At 41.4% G+C, this 17,341-nt stretch overlaps 1 protein-coding gene across 2 annotated transcripts in view; it reads right to left on the minus strand.

The window, feature by feature from the left end:
* Positions 1 to 13,624: 13,624 nt before the first annotated feature.
* DAB1 (DAB adaptor protein 1) overlaps positions 13,625 to 17,341 on the minus strand; it is a 313,645-nt gene continuing 309,928 nt past the window's right edge. For both annotated transcript variants that reach the window (XM_066376400.1, XM_066376399.1), the window contains one exon: positions 13,625 to 16,990. The gene's annotated coding sequence lies outside the window, so the exon portion shown is untranslated. The remainder of the gene's footprint in view (positions 16,991 to 17,341) is intronic.

The raw sequence follows: 17,341 nt of genomic DNA on the forward strand, positions 1-17,341 counted from the left end.
CGAACCTCTTCATTAGAAATTGTGGCTCAGAGAGGTAAATAAGCTTACTGAAGGCTACCCAGCCATGCAGAAGCAGAGCTGCAAGTCAACTCTAGAACCCTTAAGTTAGCCCCATTCCTTTCTCTCAGTCCTATGTGTTCAGCAAAACTTTGCCAATCACCTACTCTGTGCAAGGCACTGAGCGATATGCAGGGAGGTGGAGTTAACATAACATGGTCCTGCTTTCAAAGGGTGTATAGTTTAGCAGAGAAGCAAAGATGTTTCTCTGCATTACCTAAAGCACCATAGAAATGTAAGCCCCGCTGATCCATTATGTATTGACCATCTCCTGACAGTGGGTCACAGATCACTGCTAATGCCCCTTCAGGGATGCTGCTCTGTGCTCACTGTCCTGAGCTCCCTATGCCTGGTCCCAAGCCTCTCAGGCTGTGCTTTGACTCTGACCATGGCTCTTGTCCCCATTCTGCCCCCTGCTCGCCCGTTTTGGAGTTTAGCTGACTCTTTGTTCTGACACTTTGTACCCAGGTTCTCTTTCATGACCTTGAGGCTCTTCTCAACCTGTCTTTTGCTTTCTTGATAAAGATTCCCTGCTTTGGTTTCCAGCCCACCAAAATCCCACTGCCACCGTCCGTACTCTCCCTCTGGCTAGTTCCAGCATCCACAATGAAATTAACTAAATTCTGGCACAGCCACAGAGATACTTCCATTGGCCAACATTCCCTGTGCCCCAGGCATGTCGGCTTTCTTTTAGTGGAAAACAAATTTGCTAAAGCACATTTTTCCTGATATGATGGTTTCCCACGCAGCAAGTAGTTTGCAAATGATAGCACATTTGCAAGATACAATCCTTGTTCTACCTAACATGCCATCAGCACAGAGCACAAATGACTTTGTAGATTATTATTATATTTTTTGAGTAAACTCATGTGGAGTTTGATAAAAACCTCTTCCTCATGATCCATAAACCAGATGTTTCCACTGAGATAACATGGCATTATTAGCGGTGACTCTCCTGCATTAATGGGACAGATATACAATATTAGCTCTTTCCATCCTCTGTTCAGGTGAATATGAAATGATCTGGGGAAAGGTAGCATAACAGGAGCTTCCTGAGGGCCAGCTGGATCCCAAGCAGAAGCGGGAGGACAGACACCTCATTCTCACTTTCGCCAGAAAGCACGGAGCGATGAAAGACCCAGGGGCACGGAGTCCATCTGTCGGGGTTCCGGCTCTGGCTGCCCCGTTTATCTGCAGAGGCTGCTCCCTGCCCTGGTCTTCAGTTGCTTCCTTTATAAGAGGTGAGTGAGAACTCCCATCTCACAGGGCCGTTGTGAGATAGAGACCAAGAATTCAGGTATATTAACCCTCCCCTGAATACCATCTTCTATAAAGAAGACCTGGTCCTGAGCAGGGGGTGGGCAGGAGCCTCGGGCAAAGGAGGAAACCTGGTTAATGGCGATAACTAAAACGAGCTGGTTAGGTCACAGGTTCTGCACTAGCCACTTGGGGGTCATGAGGTAGAAGGGGCTGGTCGTCACAAGCCAAATGACCACGTCTAAGGGGAGAGGACAACGGAACCAGGCCCAGCTCGGCAGTGCATCAGAGTGGATTTCTGGGAGACTGAGGATGGACTTGGAGCAGCGACACAGCCTCCTGATAGCCCTGTGATAGACACCAACACTGGGGCCAAGACCCAACTCCTGGGACTGAGCTCGCACAGCCAGGAACTAAACGGAAGGCTACGGGCCCATGAGGAGACCCATTCTGACTGGGACAGCAAAGCCAGCCCAAGCTCGCCCGCTGGTGGGGACGGGCTACTCAGAAACTGCTTCCAGGCTCAGAACCGGCTCAACCCTGAGCAGACTGGTGTTGATGGCAGGGGGATACAGGAACAGGAGAAGGAGAAACCTACAGAGTGATCCCAAATCTCTCTTATTCCTCATCTTGCCCAGAAGAGAGCCCATCAAGGCTTCTAGGATACCTAAGGAGGAGGGTCAGCAACTTCTCAGCTTATAACTTTAGGATGAATTCCAGAAACCTTGTCACTCCTTGTGATTTTACTTCCTCCTTGTAAGCACATATTAGGCTCACCCAGACGTAAGTCTACAAGATAACATGGAGCCACGGAAGATCTTAGAATAACAGAGCAAATAAGCAATCATTTGTTAAGGAAGGTTTATCAAACGTTGTTCAAAAGGAAAGAGAAGGCAGACACTTAGGAGGCTTGTCCTGCAATGGGATGGAGAAGAGGGGCTAGATGAGTGTATAAACAGGGAAATTGCCAGAAGTCTCCCATAAAGGCTGGGGGGGGGATTGGATGATGGATCAGGCAACACTTTTTCCCTTGTCCCCTTGAAGGGACCCGTCTCTACAAGAAAAAGGCTGGGAGACTTCACCTGCTCTTCTTTCCCTTGAAATGAAGAAGCTCAGAAAGTCTGGGATTAAAAGGAAGGGCGAGGCTAGAATCTAGCTATGTGGGCTGACCCAGGCAAAGCGTGGGAAGGGAGGGATGGACAGGGTCTCCACAGCTCTTCCCGTAGCTGAACTTCAAGCCATTACTCTACTGGGCTTCAGCTTCCCCGTGTGAAGGGTGGGATCAGTGATCTCCCCACTTCCATAATGGAGTTCAAGGCGCAGCCAAGTGGGCCAGTGGGAGCTGATATACCACTGCTTCTCACCCGCTGTGGACCTCAGACCTTTTATCGATATTACACAGACACGAGTGGAGAGTTTCCATATGCCACACTCTTTACAAATGCCAGCTCATTTATTACTCCTTACGATGATATTCTCATCTCTGTCTTACTGATGAAAGGTTAACTCACCCCGTGTCATAGAGCCGGGCAGCTGGGATTTGAAATGTACACTGAAGATTTGAGTTCTTGACCGGAGGAACCCTGTACCTCAGTTTCACGTCCACACACATTCATCTCTAGTGATCTTTGTGGACAAGAAAGATGATATTCCAAACTCATGGTTCAGTGAAGAAAAGCAAGTATACATAGCATAATACTATTTATATATTAATAAACCAAATACCTACAAGGTAAAGCTATTACTGAAGTAAACGTTTGTGAGTGTAGATGCTTAGAAGAATCTAGAAGAGTAGACTGGATAAGGGTTTTCTCTGCAAAAGTACATAAGATGGAAGCACGTGGTCAAGACTCCGTTTTCTCTTGCCTGACCCGTGGTGGTGCAGTGGGTAAGGAAGGCATCGACCTGGAATGCTGAGGCCGCCGGTTTGAAGCCCTGGGATCGCTGAAGCAACTACGAGTTGATGCTTCCCGCTCCTCCCCCACCATACTCTCTTTCTCTCTCCTCTCTCTAAAAAACAGTGATGCCCCAGATGGGCAGAGCATCGCCCCCTGGTGGGCGTGCCGGGTGGATCCCGGTCGGGCGCATGCGGGAGTCTGTCTGACTGCCTCCCCGTTTCCAACTTCAGAAAAATACAACAAAAAAATCATTGTTATATTGAGAATGTGTTTATAATTTATGTGTAATTACAATACATTTTTGGAAAACTAATGGAAAAATAGGATTGGCAGGGAGAACACAGGAGCAAACTTATGCAGGCTTTATATTTATATTTACTAAATTGTTATATTTACTGAAATAAAGGGTGTGTGCTAAATAAAAGCAGATGCTGTTGTCATAAGTTGTAAAAGATATGCTTCAAAGATTGACTTAGCTCCTTTGCCTCTGACCATGGCCAGACTTTCTCAGGTAAGAGGAGTCTGGTGATGAGAAGAAAGGCAAGTGGGCGTGCTTAGCCATGGGACCTCCTGGCCTCTTCCTCCTCTGGTCACCCAATGCCACCGTCTCTGAAACATCTTCGGTTCCCAGGGTGGATTTCATGCCTGCTGTGTGAGCAGACTCACTGGCTGTGCCCTGGGTACCAGAGTCCAGCCCTCCCCACACTGTCCTCACCTCTTCTGAGCCTCCTGCAGAGCAGGTGCTTGCTCTTTCTTACGGTCTCTATGAACCTGTTTAGAGGATAACAGCGAGTCATTCAAACCTTGTCCAAAGATCAACTTTGGAAGGAGATTGATGGATCTCCACTGACCGTTTCATTAGGGTGGTTTGAGACTTAGAGTGAGAAACTGCTTACATGTTTGAGTCAACTTTGCTGAGTCCAAATCCTCTTTTTTCTCTAACATATTTTGCTCAGGATCACCAAATCACATCCAGTAACAGTGCAGTGGGCACTTTCTACCCTGATATTAATTGAAGAGTCCACCTTTAATTAAAAACATTAGTTTTAGGGTTGAGGGAGGTGGGAGAGGATATAGGGGGATAAATGGTGATGGACAGAGACTTAATTTGGGGTGATGAACACACAATATGATGTATAGACGATGTGCTGTAGAACAATACACCTGAAACCTGTATAATTTTATTAACCAGTGTCAACCTAAAAAATCAAAATCAATAAAAAAGGGAAAAAACTCAAGTTCTGGAGTTAGACTGTGTGCTAACCTCAGCCTTTCCAATAGCTACTTCTGCAACCTGTGTACTTTCTCTCTAAGCCCAGTGTCATTATTTGTAAAATGGGAACAATCGTAGTTTAACTAAACCTCACAGAGCTGTGGAGAGGATGGACAGAAATGATCTAGGTAAAGCATTTGAGGCAGTATCTGGCACAAATTTAAAACTCAGTAAATATTACCTCTTAGTGTGATGTCTGCATAGCATTTTACCTTTGTCTAGTGGTTCCTTCTTTCTTAAAATAACATTTTTTTTTCCCTGCTTATAAAGGTAACAAATAGTCATTACAGAGCTGAAAACTAAAAAACAGTTCAGCATGAAAAATAAGACAAGTCATATGTAATTCTACCACCTGGATTTTTGCAGTGTTTTTCTATGGATATATATGAATACATATATTTATACACCTGAAATAGGATCATAATGTGTACATGATTTTACACTCCACTACTCTGACTTACTAATTTTAAAAGGGGCATGGAAAACCCTGGGATAAAGTAGAGGTTCTACAACATTATTTTAATGACTGCATAGACTACGTTCATAAGCTTATACTTCCTGATGCTGAAGATAAATGTGAGAGACACGGCCTCCTGTCTTCCAGGGGATTATCATTGATTATGTAGCCATAGCATCCCCTTCTACAGATACAACATTTAGACAGTCTCTTAAGTATTGAAAATTTAGATTTCTGGTATTTCTGTATTATACATAATCAGTGAAAAACATCTCAATACATATTTGTTCACTACCTTGGGAATTTCCATCTTTTAAATTCCAGCCTTAGACATGGAAGTACAATGTGAAGATTATACACCTTTTATTGAATTTGATTTAAAAATATCTTTGAATCAAACACTCCAAGTGTTTAAGGATGCCTGTATCCTCATAGCCTCACCAACACAAAGATAATCACATTTTTAATCATTGCTGATTCAATAGGAAAATATCTTCATTTGAATTTCCTTGATTACAAACATTTATGCATTTAATAATTTTTTTTAATTTTTTTTTTTTTTTTACAGAGACAGAAAGTGAGTCAGAGAGAGGGATAGACAGGGACAGACAGACAGGAATGGAGAGAGATGAGAAGCATCAATCATTAGTTTTTCATTGCGCATTGCAACACCTTAGTTGTTCATTGATTGCTTTCTCATATGTGCCTTGACCGCGGGCCTTCAGCAGACCGAGTAACCCCTTGCTGGGGCCAGCTACCTTGGGTTCAAGCTGGTGGGCTTTTCCTCAAAACAGATGAACCTGCACTCAAGCTGGCGACCTCGGGGTCTCGAACCCGGGTCCTCTGCATCCCAGTCCAACGCTCTATCCACTGCGCCACCGCCTGGTCAGGCAAAACAGTTATGCATTTAAACAAATATACTTTGGGCATCTAACAATAATGGAAACAAAGTATGTAGTAATGTAAAAATTTTAAAAATACCACTAGTTTTAGATAAGAACTTTGTTTTCTCCCCCTAGGGACACCCTGTCCTTCTGGGTTACTCACTTTTGGGTTGGCCTGTGCCTACCTTTGCTCCCTGAGGCCAGGGCTTCCCCCCAACATACAGAGCAATGTCTGGCATATAGCAGTCACTCAATAGATATTTATCAAATCAATGAGCAGTTTCCCGAATACTATAAGAAAAAATTTCTAGGAAGACATAGCAATTACAGATACACTTTTTATATTAATACAACTGGGAACTTACCAAACCCACCCTTCTTATGTATCTGTGACATTGTTTCATATAAGCTTATTTACACTCTTTATTTTTTTAATGCTGCATAATACTGTAACTTACTTAAGGTGCTCCCTATTGAAATGGTTGCCTTTTATCTTTAGTTATTATTTATGGGCTATTTGTATTTCTCTTTTGAGAACTGTTTATTCACATTCTTATCAATTTTTCTAAAAAATTTTCTCCAAGCTTTTAGATTTCCTTATAATCAGGATAGTAAAGTTTTGCTTATAATGTATGCTATAAATATTTTTCTAATTTTCAATGGCCTTTTAATCTTATTTATGGAAATTTTTTACATAAATATTCATGAAATTAAATCTATCCATATTTTTATAAATATATGGTTTCTGCATCTGGTGTTATACTTGACGGTCTTTCCTACCCCAATATAAATATTCATTACTGTTTCCCATATACTTTCATGTTTACATGATACATTTGATATTAATTTATATAAATTTTAATTAACTATATAGTATGAGGTAAGAATATAATTTTTATAGCAGTTTTTATTATCCCAGTTCCATTTATTAAATAGTCTTTATCCCCACTGATCTGAATACTTCCAACTACATATTAATTAATTATACATTAATTTCTTGGGCTTACTTCTGTATCTCATATTATGTCCACTGAGTATTCTTTTCTTTGTCCTATACCAATTATTTTAAATTATTTTGGCTTTAGGTTTGAGATCTTTTAGTAGAGTTTATCTTCATTACATTAGTTTTTTTCTTGATTATTCTCACATGCTGTTGTATTTCGGATATGCTTTAGAATGTGATTGAATATGAACATGTGATTGAAGATATAGAAATGAGATGATGATTGGAATTGCATTGTCGTAAATTAACCAGGGAGAATAGACATTTTTATAACATTGAAGTTTTCTCAATTTGTTTGGTTACTTTCTGCCCTTCAACAAGGATTTGTAATTTTTCTTTTTTTGTATTTTTCTGAAGCTGGAAACGGGGAGAGACAGTCAGACAGACTCCCGCATGTGCCCGACCGGGATCCACCCGGCACGCCCACCAGGGGCGACGCTCTGCCCACCAGGGGGCGATGCTCTGCCCCTCTGGGGTGTCGCTCTGCCACAACCAGAGCCACTCTAGCGCCTGGGGCAGAGGCCAAGGAGCCATCCCCAGCGCCCGGGCCATCTTTGCTCCAATGGAGCCTTGGCTGCGGGAGGGGAAGAGAGAGACAGAGAGGAAGGAGGGGGTGAGGGTGGAGAAGCAAATGGGCGCTTCTCCTATGTGCCCTGGCCGGGAATCGAACCCAGGTCCCCTGCACGCCAGGCCGACGCTCTACCGCTGAGCCAACCAGCCAGGGCGGATTTGTAATTTTTTAAATCTAAATTTTACATTTTCAATATTTTATTCTTGGCTATTTTATTTCTGGAATTGATTTTTCCATTAAGTGTTCTAAATGGTTATTTATAACAATATAGAAAATATTGATTTTTATATATTTATTTTTAAACTAACCACCTTGATTTTCTTATTACAGCTTCTGACAGAGATTTCCTATTAAAAATATTATCTGCAGACACTGAGTTTTCTTTTTCTTTCTTTCTTTATTTTTTTTATTATTCAGTGAGAGGAAGGGAGGAAGAGACAGGACAGACTCCCACATGCGCCCAACCAGGATCCACCTGGAAAGCCCACTAGGGGGCAATGCTCTGCCCATCTGGGGCCCTTGCTCCATTGCAACTGGAGACACTTCTTACTTAGCACCTGAGGTGGAGGCCATGGAGCCATCCTCAGCGCCGGGGGCCAACTCGCTCTAATTGAGCCATGGCTGCAGGTGGGAAGGAGAAAAGAGAGACAAGGAGAGCGTGAAGTGAGAGGGGGAGGAGTGGAGAAGCAGATGAGCGCTTCTCCTGTGTGCCCTGGCTGGGAATCAAACCTGGGACTTCCACATGCCAGCCGATGCTCTACCACTGAGCCCATGGGCCAGGGCGGGTTTTCTCATTTTACATTTAAATACTTGATTTATATTTCTTAAATTTCCTCAAATTTCAGAATAATATTAAATGATAGAGGTAATAGCTAATAGCCTTTATCTCCTTATGATTTTAGTGGGGGTGCCTTCAAGTTTCATTGCTATGCTTCATATTGGCTGTTGGTTTGAAGGAAATTCTCAAATTCTAGTTTTTTCTTTTTTCTTCCTTGAAGAGGATAATGAATTTTGTCAGATGCCTTTCTGGTATCCACTGAGATGAGACAGTCTCTCTTGACCTATGAATTGCATTCCAAAAATTGACTTTATGTAGTCATGGCTTACAGCTGTGTTTAATTTGCTGATATTTAATTTAGGAAATTCTGATTTTTAATTAGAAAGATTAGGCTATAATTTGTACTACTTTTCTAATGTTTTATTATTCTAGCTTTGAAATATGAACTGAGAAACTGGCTTTTCTGTGTTAGTCAGTAGCTGAGATGGGGTGTCACTTTTTCTCTGTATTCACAGCCACTCCAGCACACCCTGCTTGTGCATCCTGCAAATCCTGCTAATGCTCTCCTTCGACTGCCATCACCTCATGGCGCACTCCTATGCATTTAAGACCCACCTTAACCATCAACGCTTCTCCACAGCCTTCTCCCACCGTCTCCATAGGATTAGCACAAGCTTTGATTGCAGCCCTCTTTCTACTATAATTTACTCATCTGTTAACCTATTTTTCCCACTAGAGTCTGAACGTCTTGAAGAGGGGACAGTCATATATGCATCTTATAAAGTTAATTCCTGCATCTCCAGTGCTCATAGCCTATGCTTCACACCTCTTTGTTACACGGATACATTCATAATACAGTTTTGCTTTAAACTTTGCCCATGAAAAAATTTCAAAGAGGTCTGTGTATGCTTCTTTGTGTTCTTTTCACAATAAAATAGAGATAACAGTCATTCACTGCCGTCTGCACACTTGGTAGAGATACGGTGATGGGATAATAGAAGTGAAGGCATAAAGCATGCAGTGACAGCACTAAGCACAAACCCACACTCTGTACCTATCAGACTTTCTCCGCTATTAATAATAGGTCATGTATTGAGCATTTACTATGTTCCAGGTGTGACATTATTAAATTTATTTCTCATAATAGCCCTAAGATGTCGAGAGTATTGTCTCGATTTTACATGCGAGTGAACTGAATGTTAGCGAGCCCAAGCGACTTGTCTGAGGTAACCAACTGGCAAGTTGTGGAGCCAGAGCCTAAACCAACACTTCTGAATTGAGTCCATCGCCTGGAAGTGACTCCACCTTGACTTGTTTCTAAAGCCCGTGTGCTCCATTTACGTGAGAAAAGTGACAAGAGGCAAAGGCTGAAATTTTGGTTAAGTACTCTACTTCCCAGGTTCTGCACAAGTTTAGTGCACAATAAGAAAATGAAACTGCAGAAACCTGCTTGACTTTTGCACCTCTCTTCTGATAAAATGGACTAACCAGTAAGGTTTCCTTTACTTATAGTTCATGCTGTGAGGTTGATTTATCCTAGAAGGATAAACACGGGCTGTGTGATTACTGACCACTTTTCCTTCGGTGGGGGTCTGAAAGGGAACGAGGCAGGGAAGAGGAAACAACATTCCTTTAATAACTAAGTTCCTAGATTTATGAGCTCATGGCCACGAGCTACTGGTGAGTGACTCTGACCTATAACCTGAAACGAGGCAGACTCCAGGGTTTCTCCTCATCCCCAAGGGGAAGGCGCCGTAGAGTTGCTGCAAGTATGGTGTGAAGGACAGTTTAGCATTTTACTGTTGACAGTATGCCAACGCTGATTGCTGCTCATTCCATCGCCAGCCATTCCTGCTTGTTCCCCACTCCAGGCCGCGACCCCAGCATGAGTGATAGAAGTAGCAAGAGGTTGTTCGGAAGATTAAAGACTCAAGTCACCAGAGGCTGCCGTCTTGCAAGAATATTTAGACATTTCCCACTTGGCAGTCATTCATGTTCTTCAGCAAAGGATGAACAGAAAGCCTGTTCCAAACGGTTCCCTCTTCAGATCTCTGTACCTTGGAAGATAAAGTGAATGCAAGGATTTTGTTTTGAAATTAAATATTCATTAGCTTGGGTAAGAGCTATTACTGATCTTGAGAAGAAAACTGGGTTGTTTTTTTTTCTTTGTTTTAAAAGAACTGCAGTCTATTCACTTAAGAATCAATTTCTGTACTAATCTGTCTGGATAATGCATGGAGTGATTTTTCTAATATAACATACAGTACTTGGAAATGACTACAGAAAGACTCAAACTATTTTACAGAAGTTGCATTAGTGATTTGACATCAGAGAAACCCAGCAGACAGAACCAACCATGGAGTGGAGGAGTCTTGGGAATCAGACCCTGGGAACTATGATAGCCTCTAGGTGAATTCATTGGCTCTGTTGATTAATAGCTGGTTCATAATACCTTTGACTTTCAATTTCTTAAGCTGTAAAATGGGGACTTACTTGTTTACTCTTAGGGTTTGTGCAAGGATTAGAAATGTTAAAAAATGTGCACCACCTACAGATAGGAGCTGTTGTACATATTTCAACATAAATGCTGAGAACTGATCACCAAGTGGCTTGAAAGCCATTTAAATTCTTTTTAAAAAAAAAATCTTTCAGGTCCTGGCCTGATAGCTCAGTTGGCTGGAGCATCATCCTGATCTGCCAAGGTTGAGGGTTCGATACTGGGTCAGGGCACATAGAAGGGTCAACCAATGAATGCATAAGTAAGTGGAACAAAAAATCGACGTCTCTCTCTCTCTCTCTCCTCCCTTCCTCTCTCTCTGAAATTACAAAAAAGTCCCTTGCCAGGTGGCTCAATGGACAGAGCCTCATCCCAAGGCACCGGGTCACAGGTTCCATCCCCAGCCAGGGCAGACAGGAGAAATGACCGATGAGTGTACAACCAAGTGACACAATGAGTCAATGCTTCTCTCTCTATGGAAAAAATTTAAATAGAAATAAAAAAATATATTAAATTTAAAAAATCTTTCAGGAGACATTGCTCACATTACCCTTGGATTTAAACATCTTTGAAAAGCTTTCAAGGCTTTGAAGGTTGATTTCAAGGAAACTTGCTTTTATTCTAGGTGTTTTCCCGACTGTCATTCTGAGTAAAACAAAAAACATTTACTGTCAAAACAACAAGGGTTTGCTCTGAAGCACAAAAGGAGAGCAGAGATGTCTGCCTGATTTATTTTGGCATCCTCCTAGCAGCTAAATAGGACACCTTTTAATTTGTCAGTTCTTTAAGATTCACTTAGGTTGCAAAGCACATCACCAGTGTTTGGTTTCAGCGAAACTTGAACTAGTTGGGTAAAAAGGTTTATTCTTTATCCTTCAGACACACATCCTTTCAAAAGTGCCAATTAAAAGAGAAATTATGCATTTAGCAACATACTTAAGATATTAACATCTAATAGATTTTATTTTCACTTGAAGCTGGAGGAATTTAGAAATATAACTTATTATCAAAGACCAACAACAGGTCTGGGAAGAGGTATAGGAGGTTAATGATTTTCAACAAGCCACAGGAACTGTTTGAAAGAGTGAATATCCAATTATTTTTAAAAATAAAATCAATTGGCCTGACCAGGCGATGGCACAGTGGATAGAGCATCGGGCAGGGACGCAGAGGACCCAGGTTCAAAACCCCGAAGTTGCCAGCTTGAGCGCGGGCTGCTGGCTTGAGCATGGGATCATAGACATGACCCCATGGTCACTGGCTAGAGCCTAAAGGTCACTTACTTGAAGCCCAAGGTCGCTGGATTGAGCAAGGGGTCACTCATTCTGCTGTAGACCCCTAGTCAAGGTACGTATGAGCAAGCAGTCATTGAACATCTAAGGAGCCACGACAAAGAATTGATGCTTCTCATCTCTCTCCCTTCCTGTCTGTCCCTATCTGTCATAAATAAATAAATAAATCAACTGGCCCTGGCCGGTTGGCTCAGTGGATAGAGTGTTGGCCTGACTTACAGACATCCTGGGTTCAATTCCCCATCAGGACACACAAGAGAAACCATCTGCTTCTCTACCCCACCCTCTCCCCCTTCTCTGTCTTCTCCTCCCACAGCCAGTGGCTTGATTGGCTGGAGCATTGGCCCTGGACACTGAGAATAGTTTGGTTGGTCTGAGCATTAGCCTCAGGCATTAAAATAGCTGGGCTGATCTGAGCATCAGCCCCAGATGGGGGCTGCTGGGTGGATCCGTCGGGGTGCATGCAAGAGCATGTCTATCTCCCCTCCTCTCACTTAAAAATAAATGAATAAATGAATGAAATAAAATCAACTGTGAGTAAAGACTCCAGATTCAAATCTCAACCCTACCATTAATTCAATCTCTCTGAGTCTGTTTCTTTATCTATAAATTGGAGGCAATATCCCCCTTCTTCATGTTGTGTAGCATTTATCAGTCATATATTGTTCAACAAGTGTGAGCCACTGTTATTATTCAGAAGAGCTTGTGAAACATTTTCAGCAATTCCATTCAGGAGTGAGCATTTCTTACTGTGTGAAAGTTGTTTCTTCTATCTGCCTCAAATACACTGCTGGAATCTGAGCCTGTTCTCTCATTTTTGCAAAGTTGGCGATAACATCTGTTTAATACTTTGTGTACAGTAAGGCCAGGTTGCGGGCACATGTTTATGCAACCATTATTATAGCCATTGCTCAACAGAGGTGTTTTCTGGCATCTCAATGACCTAATTATAATCTGTAATCTGGCAGATTATTGGCTCAACAAACTGATGTAGTAACAGAAGAAAATAAAAATGAAACACATATGCACATATACATACACACACATAAATATATGCACACATAAACATATTTTTTCCTGTCCTTTCAATACATATAAAAGTCAAGGTCCAGCTGCAGACTCCATTCTATGTTTTTCTTGGGGTTTTTTTGTTGTTCATTTTTGGCATAGAATGTGGGGGGAATGTGAAGGGAAATGAATGCTTCCTTTTTGGGGTTCCTTAAAGTAGCTGACTTTGAAATGAACTATGGTGAACTCTGAGTCTAAACCTTGGTTCAACAACCAGCAATTCAGCAGGGTTTTGTTTTTTTTTTAAAGAGAATTCATAAATCCATAAGGCTAGTCCATGGGTCTTTCCAAATTTTGAAAGTCCCATGCTAAATGTGGTCCAAACTTCACATCTACAAAGGGTATGTATGCTTCTCTTGACAAAATCCTCCTCATTCTTTACTATGGCTGATTCTCTAAGTGTATCAAGTACCCGAATTCAACAGAAGATGAATTGATTCAATTCCTGACAGAAGCTTTCTCTTTGTGGCCCAAGGCCAGGAAGACAGGCAGGCCTTCACCTGGTCAGACGGAAGCAGTATCTTCCTTCAATCTCTCGCCTGAATAGCCAGTGGAAACTTGTGGAATAAAATCAGGCTAAGCTGTTGTTCTCAAACATGTTTATTTGTAAGTTTTACATGGTGTGTTACAGAAATTAATGGAAAATTTCTAAAAATTTTGCTGTTCTGTTGAATGCATTGTACATAAAGTTAAAAATAATGTGTCCATATATGTTAACAAACTGTCATCTGAGGTAAAGTTAAAGTAGGTCTAGAAATGTACTGCAACAGTCATTTTCTCTTTCTCATCTTTATTAAAAAAATATGTGTCAGAACACAGAAATTGAAATGAACCAAACCCACAGAGTAAACATTTTTTTTTAAAAGAAGGTGCCCGGTACATGACATGACAGGGTTTCAGCAGACACTGGGATGAGTACGAATTATCAAAAAGTCTTGCGGCATGTAAAGATTGAAGAGCTATGAGGAATGGGGACAGAATGACAAGTGGCATTTCCCTGGTTTCAAAATTTAAAGTGACAAATTTAGTGCTAGTGAAGGATGAGAAATTAACAGCTGTACACATGGATTTGCTATTAGTCTACCTGGAACTGTGCAGACTCCCCACAGCCTTTTGGTATTGGCGCCTCAGCTCTTATTTGGAGGCTTCACTGGGCTCCTGGGATAGGAGACAGTGCTTCTGAGCTTGCCCGAACAGTGCTCGTTAAAAATCAGAATTCTGCCAATGACAACATGGATAGCAGTTTAAAATCTTGACTTTATTTCCCTCACTTGAATGCATTACTTGGGCTGTCTTCTTGAAGTTCAGAGCCAGGTACATTTTCAATCACATTCAATGCATGGTAAGTCCACTGGCCTGTTACCTTCCGCTATGAAATTAGCTCTAGACATCCACCGGAGTTCACGTTGAAAATGTCGGGAGCAACTCAAAGCGTCAGTATAACGGTGTGATACTGCCGGCCAAACTCGAGACAGCCACATTGAGGGAGAACATAGCACCACTTGTTTAGAATCAGAATCACAGACAACAGAGCAATTTAAGCCATCTCCTCATGGGAACTGCCTATCTTATCCCATACCCAGAAAACACCATCAAATGGCTTCAGGACAACTCTGATGGTTACCACATCTTTCCCATTTCCCCCTTCAAGTGAAAATAGGACCTAACCATAAAATGGATGCACGTTCCTGGAGCAATCATGTGGACCAGTGGGTGATAACTACAGAGGAAAGTAAATGGCCTTTCTTAGTTTTCGGGTTCTTCAGACCTTTCGCGGTAGGATGACATTTACATATATTCTGTAATGGACATTTGGTCAGTTTACCTAGTGGGAAAAGATTTAGATTACAGTGACCTGATAATGTAAAGTTGGGGCTTCAGATGGTAACAATCACCTTGACATCAACTTTCTCTTTCTGAGCAAGTGTAACTTCCTCCAAACCATTTTCGTTTCTATTGATGTGAAGAACCAAAGTACACACACCTATTTCAGTTCATCATATCCATGTGAATTCTAATTTTCAAATTTTAAAACCAAGTAACAGTAATTACCCTCAAATCCAATTAATCACACGACTCTTTAAAGTTGTCTTCTTAGTGTTAAACCACTAAATTTGACATACTGTATAACTGCATAGGAACATCAGGAAAACACATCTGACCTGTAGAACAATTCTCTGTAGGGCAAAAATATAGAGATTCTTTATGAAAATCATGTGCTAAACATACGAACTAAACACTGCACTTTTGTCTCATAAATGTAAAAAAAGGAAGCTTAAACTCTTCTGTTTCATGTACAAACAGTTCCGTGATTTTCTATGGGGGGAGGCGGGAGTGGAGAGGTGGGCGATTTAGAATCTGAAGGACAGACCTTCAAAATGTGACTTGCCTTTTTCTTATTCAATGCAGAGGGCTAGGGAACTCCTGTGGGAAGGTGAGACTGGACGATGGAGTCACATGCTCCCTTCCTGCTTGCTAGCTGCTGACTGGCCAGCCGCTGCTGCCAGCTGTCCCTGAACTCTGGCTTCCACCCGTTTGCTCCAGAACAACATCTGGAAAGTGAGCCCCATCCATCAAGTTTGTCACATCTTGCACTCAATCTGCTACCTTCTCTACAGTGTAATGGCATTATTAAAAAGCATTTTCATTAACGTTTATATTTACAAAAAAAAAAAACAACCAAACAACACTGGAATTTTTTTTTTCATTAGAACTCCTTAAAGCCATTTCCCTTAAATATTTAAAGAGTTTAATGGTAAGGTTTTTTTTTCAAGTTATAAAATAAAAATCCCATTTGAAATTTTTGATGTACAAAAAGAGACAGAGATGAACTGTTGTGATCACAGAATCAGTTTGTTACTCTGAATATTCATGTCACCACTGTTCCATTAGAAAGTCATTTTGTAAGATCCGAGACCACATTACCAGGATTGTACCAGAATTATTTGGCAAATGACTTTTCTTTGAAAATGGCACGTGGAGAAGACACTTGTCTGCATAGCATCACAGCAGCAAGATATCAGTAAAATAAAAAATATCATTTTATTGTACTTAGAATGTAGAGCTTCCGAGGAAATCAGATGCATTTTTCATCTTTCTCATCAATGGGATTTGATGTCCTTTCCTACTCACAGAATAAAGGTTCAGACTGAAAGCTGGCTTTCTTCACCAGGATGCAGAAAGAGTAAAGGGTTGTTTTGGCAACATTCTTGATCATACAGAATAACCAACCACTTATTTGTCTTGTGATTTCAAGTTAATTCATTTCATATGAGACTTTTTTCCAGTTGAATTTCTTCATCAATATCTCAAAAAAGTCAAAAGCAATACAAAAATTTGTACACATTAATTTTCAAACATGACAAAGGGAGGGAAGGGGGGAAATGGCAGACCAGGCCTTGTGGAGTGATGAAAACAACATCAACATATGTCAAAAGGCAGAGAGATGATGAGACTGTGGTCCCAGAGGACCTCTTGCTTTGCCTAAAAGAAGTCAGTGCCAACTTTGCCATACTGCTCTGAGGCCTGTCACTCCACATATGACATCTCTACAGTGGGCAACAGGTAGAGAAATAAAAAGAGAATTATGATTTTGCATACTGGGTCATCTTCAACACACACTAAGAGAGCTCAGAATATTTGTCGGGTAAGCATTTGCTTGCTTTGTGGTTTAACGTTGGGTATGATTTTGTTATACTTTGTATATTTTTTTTGTTTTTTTGTTTTTGTGCTGCCATAGATATCTGCTGTTGGTTGCCAAAAACTCTTAGTTCCCTCCTCCAAATGAGTTCCATTGGGCAATCGTGAATTTTTTCGTGGGATGAAGTGAGGTGAAAGAATACAAGAGAGCCTGTCGCAATGCTGATTTCCATGCCAGTCTTGAAGCACCCACCATGAGCCCGCATTGATGCTATTTCTTAGGTCTGTTGATCTGCGCATAGAGAGGCTCCAGCTCCTACGGATAGAAGGACAGAGTGAGAACCGCTCTTTTCCAGACAGGAATTTCTGAGACAGCTTGGGAAGGAGAGTTGGGATTAGAACAGAAAAGGGACAGTGTATGATGGATGACCTTAGGTAATTTTGGGATTATTTGATCATGGTGCATATCATTTTTTTGCAACTTTTTATTATTATCAAAGGAGAACTACTCACCCAGTTCTGTCCTTGGTTTTCAAGTGAGACTGAATGCCCCCGCTGGGGAAATAGCATGGTATAGTTGAGAGAACTGGACAAGCTGTGTGATATGGGCAAAATACTTATTCTTTCTGAGACTCAGTTCCCTAACCATGAAACGATCATAATACTA

Source organism: Saccopteryx leptura, chromosome 3 (assembly GCF_036850995.1).
Source record: "Saccopteryx leptura isolate mSacLep1 chromosome 3, mSacLep1_pri_phased_curated, whole genome shotgun sequence".
Lineage (NCBI taxonomy): Eukaryota > Metazoa > Chordata > Mammalia > Chiroptera > Emballonuridae > Saccopteryx > Saccopteryx leptura.